The 4,884-nt window shown below is 42.8% G+C and overlaps 1 protein-coding gene across 5 annotated transcripts in view; it reads left to right on the top strand.

Moving 5' to 3' along the window:
- The first annotated feature begins 513 nt into the window (after positions 1-513).
- Mtr (5-methyltetrahydrofolate-homocysteine methyltransferase) overlaps positions 514-4,884 on the top strand; it is a 90,133-nt gene continuing 85,762 nt past the window's right edge. For 2 of the 5 annotated variants that reach the window (XM_031357995.1, XM_031357990.1), the window contains exon 1: positions 641-947. The gene's annotated coding sequence lies outside the window, so the exon portion shown is untranslated. Of the gene's footprint in view, positions 594-640; positions 999-4,884 lie in introns of those variants that run through there. The other 3 variants (XM_031357994.1, XM_031357992.1, XM_031357993.1) reach the window with 3 other exon arrangements.

Below are 4,884 nucleotides of genomic sequence, written 5' to 3'. Positions count from 1 at the left end.
CTGTCCTGGAACTCACTCTGTAGACCAGGTTGGCCTCGAACTTAGAAATCTGCCTGCCTCTGCCTCCCTAGTGTTGGGATTAAAGGTGTGCGCCACCACAGCCCGGCTGCGGGTTCTTATTTTAATCCCTGTTGCAAGCCTATAAACTTTCATTCTAGTCTTTCTTTTCTGTGGATGAGGGAGACAATATATTTATTTGTTTTATTTTTTTTAAAGATTTATTTATTATGAGTACACTGTAGATGGTTGTGAGCCACCATGTGGTTGCTGGGAATTGGTGCTCTTACCCACTGAGCCATTTCTCCAGCCCGAGACAAGATATTTAGTGTCAGCAAAACTAAGATACAATTAATTTTCTGACTTCAGATTCCTGGCCCTTGATACTGCGTCACTGGTGCGAGCCAATACTATAGTATGGATTCTTTGACTAGAACTTGGAATGGCCTTTGAGAAGCATTTCCGGAACTCGCGGAAGAGACGCTTGGGTCTCCATAGGGACCCTGTTACCAGGACCACATCTCCCATAGGGCCACGGAGCAAAGCCTCCGGCGATTGGTTAGGACTAACAGCCTATACGCAGCAGCTAGGAGCTGGTGAGGACCAATCACATGCTGGGGAGGGGGCGGGCCCTCCGCCGGAGGCTAGATTGAGCCGAGAGCTAACGGTGGTGTGGCCGGCTCTACGTCGTCTACTGTAGTCGTTCGTGCGGCCTTGCGCTGTAACCCGGAGCTCTGCTCTTGGGAGTTAGTTCGGTAAGAAGCGCGTGTCGGAGGCGCAGTACCCGGACGCCCGGTGTGTCGGCTCTGGAGCTTCAGGGATCTTGACAGTCAGTTCGTCAGGCCAGAAAACGCTGGCTGGAGCCGCCCGCAGTGGGATTCTTTGGAGAGCTAGCCTTCCCTGCTTGAAGAGGACGCTTGGCGGCGTGTCGCCTGCGTTGGTGCAACCCGGTAACTCCTCCACCCTGGTCTAGCGGTTCTGTGGATGTCTCGGCTCTTCAGGTGCTTCTCCTTTGGAGACGCAACCCGGAGCTCGGGAGGACGCGGTCCTGGCTGGGTCCCTTCCCTCACTCATCCGCACACGCTCGGTCCGGTCGCGGAGCCTTGCGTTGCAACTTCTAGCAACAACTTCCAGCGGGGCTCCTGGGACGTTCTGCATGATGTAACTGTATTCAGTAAAAATTTACAGAACGCTGTCTGCCAGAGACAAGTTCAGATGCTGGGAGGCCCGTAAGACAGCCCAGACAGTTGAATCACGTGGGTTTTTAGTTTCCTTTTCTACTCTTTTCTTTTTGGAAACTCCAGCTTTAGCTTGACGGTGGGCTGGCTGACCTGACTCCTAGGGGTGAGGATGGGAGGTAAAATAGTAATCTCAAATGATTCGGATATTGGTGGCACCGGCTTTCCACAATGAGAAAAGGCACAAAGGAAGTATAATTTCACTTTTTGAGTGTCTTAAAATTTTGGACAGAGATTCCTATAAGACGTGTGAGGTAAGACCTAGAGACGAGAGAATTAGTAATAAGGACATCGGGTTGTGTTTGCCCAGCAGGCAGGAAGCTCTGCTTTAATTAATCCCTAGCTTTGCATAAAACTAGACTCGAAGGGTCTTAAACTTACAGCTATTCTCTGTAACATAAGGAGTTCAAGACCAGCCTGGATAACATGAGATACTGTTTATTTTTAAGACGGAATAGTGAGTATGGTATGGCATAGAGTGTAGTAGCCCTAGGAGGAGGGTGGATAGCTGACAAATAGGGCTGGTAGAATTGTTCTTGAAACTAGTGGGACATTGCCCGACAGCACATTGCTGTTGCTATAAAATAAGATCGCTCTTTTTCAGAGGGGTATGGCGTAGTTATTTAGTCACTTACGGCTTCAGGCTTCTTCCTTTTCTTTTACAAAAAGGCGAATAATTTCTTCTTTTGAATATAGTTATTGCTGTCAGCAGAAAGCCTTCGAAAATTTAGAATAGATTGAATAGTGAGTGATCGATCCCTTTGCAGAAAATGAGAGAAAATGGTTGACTATTTGCACCTGGCCCTGCTCTCTTCTCCACTTTCCTCCATGGTTGAACATCAAGTTCTAGGCTCCTTACGTCCTTACCTGTAGCTCAGAAATATTTCTGCTTCTTTCACCTGTGTGTTGGCATTGCAACCACGTTGTTTTAACATCCTAAAAAATCCTTGGCCACTGATGTCCAGCTTTTGTTTTTTGTTTCTCTCTGTGTTGTTTCCTGCTGTACTGTCAAGTCTTAAGGAAGAACTAAGATTATTGAACTTCAGGGTTGAACTGAAAGCTGGATGTGCCCAAGCTGTGGATATAGTTCAGTGGTGGAATGCTTGCCTAGCAAGTATAAAGTCCAAGAGTAAATCCTTCCAGCAGGTGTTCAGGGAGAGAGTATAACCTCAGACCCTTTGTGTGACAAAGTTTCAACTGCAGCTTCTAGTAATTTCTTGGTTTCTTCCTTGTATGCTTTTATGAACTTAGCTTAGAATGATTAATGGAAGAATGAATAAAAGGAGCCAGTGAACTGGTAGCAGCTCAGATCTCTTCTGGCCTTTAAAAATTAGTGGGAGAAAATATATATATTTCAAAAATGAGATAATGTGTAAACAGATGCCTATAAAATGTAGGAAATCAGTTCAAACTAGAGATTAGAGGCCCCCAAATGGAAGAAGTATCCTGCAAGGAACTTGTGGGGCAGATATTAAAATAGGCAAAGTGGGAAACTGCTGAGAAAGCGTTGAGGTAGTTTGCTTGTAGTGAAGAAGAGAGAACTATTTTTTTTCTACGCCATTTTGTCCTGTGAAAGGGAAGTCCTTTTGCAGACCCACGTGAAGGCCATTCTCTCCAGAGGAGCTGTGTTCCTGACACTGAAGCATGTCACTTACAGGCACATATTAGGAAGCAATCGTCTTATAACTTCTTATTCTTTAAGTCACTTGGTTTTCATTTGTTTGTAGAGCGTAGGGGTAGTAGGGATCTGCTGTAAGCCTTTGTATGTGCTAGGCAAATGACTTACCTTGAGCTGTATCCCCAGTCTTAGATAGTTCTCAGGTGTTACCTGACTTTATGTTCCTTTCAGCATCTGATGGATGCTGTAACCAGTTAGTTCTACATCTGTTTATCCTTTGGAATATTTGCTATGAAGACAAATGGCACCAAGTCAAGAAAAGAAAGAAAAAAAGAAAAAAAAGGTCAAAACCTAAAACAACGAAGCACCTAATCCTGCAAAGCTGTAGGATCTACTCAAACTGGGGAAAATACAATGTGGTGTTCTCCTTGGGCTCATTCATCTGGACAGTTCCTGGAACTCATTTCTATATAGCACTTACTTACATGTACACAGATATTCAACATAAAGCTACTTCTTACCATCTACTGCGAGTTACTATGAAACCATGCATCCTTTTATTCACCCTAAAAGATATGTCAAAGAACCCATTCCACTTAGAGTAGTCATTGCTTCCTTACTTTTCGGCTAAGATCAGACATAAAATCCATTCTAATAAATTGTAAAACACACGGAATATTCTAGACCTAATGAACTGAACACAGAAACTTTGTGTGTGTGTGTGTGTGTGTGTGTGTGTGTGTATGTGTGTGAGGTGGTTCTTTACAGAAGAATAAAGTTTCAGGGAATGCCCACACTGTGCAAAGGGAAAGGACAATCAATAGGACGATTTGGTTTTTAAATTTTACTTATTGTTTGAGGGGTGGTTCAGATATGTTGGTTTGAACCTCTTGGTTAAAGTCTCAGGAGACCTGTTCTTTCCTCCCACCATGGGGATGTGGCTCAGGCTCAGGCTCAGGCTCTCAGACTCTCAGGTATACACAGTAAGTATATTTTCCTACTGAGAGCCTTCTCCTTGGCCCAAGGGGATTTACATTTAAGAGAAGGTTGTGAGTTCCAGGACAGCCAGGGCTACACAGAAAAACCCTGTCTCGAAAAACCAAAAAGAGAGAGAGAGAGAGAGAGAGAGAGAGAGAGAGAGAGAGAGAGAGAGAGAGAGAGAAGAAGAAGGTTGTGATTGTAATTAAGAATGCTGGTCTTTCATGATAATTAGACCTAGTAAAAGATAACCTCCTACTAGAAGAATCAGTGGCCTCTTATGATAAATTGTGCATTACTCTTTAAGGATAATAAGCATATGGATGATGAAGAACTGTATTTTATTATTATTTTGAAAAAGAGTCTTATGTAGCGAAGGCTGGCCTCTGAACTCACCGTATAGACAAGAGTAGCCTTGAAGTCCTGATCCTCCTGCTTCTGACAGTGTTGGGATTACAGGGATGTACCACCATGCCCAACTAGCAATAGATTTTCAAGGATCTAAGTTGTAGAGTTTTGTCTTCAACTCCCACTCATTTATTATGTGCACTCTTTTAATCTATATGTGTTTGCTGCTCATGATTCTCTTGTTTCTGTAGACTCATATATACCCATATATTTATGTATTTCCTTCTAGATTTCAGAATTTGTATGTGTGGGGGTTTGGTTGTTTATGGTATATAGTGAACTGTTGCAAAGATGAAAATTTACATAAATATGGTACTTAATTGTTTCTGCCTTTTATGTTCATTCACTAACCCATTAAGAACCAGCTATATTTTGAAGGTCAGGTTGGAATTACCAATGTTTTTCAACTGTAATAACTTTATAGAATTAACAAAGAAAGTCCTGAAGAGTTCTGCAGCCTGGCCTAGGCTTATGCCCCTTAAACAATCGTTGACTTTTTTTTTTTTATATATATATTTTTTTTTATTAGATATTTTCTTTATTTACATGTAAATTTCTCCATTCGCAGTTTCCCCTGCAAAAAACAAAGAAACAAACAAAAACAACAAAAACAAACCCCTGTTACCTCCCCCTTCCCCATGCCTG

This window comes from Mastomys coucha, unplaced genomic scaffold (genome assembly GCF_008632895.1).
Source record: "Mastomys coucha isolate ucsf_1 unplaced genomic scaffold, UCSF_Mcou_1 pScaffold7, whole genome shotgun sequence".
Lineage (NCBI taxonomy): Eukaryota > Metazoa > Chordata > Mammalia > Rodentia > Muridae > Mastomys > Mastomys coucha.
The sequence above is the reverse complement of the archived record's forward strand: the minus strand, read 5'-3'. Positions and strand labels throughout refer to the sequence as shown.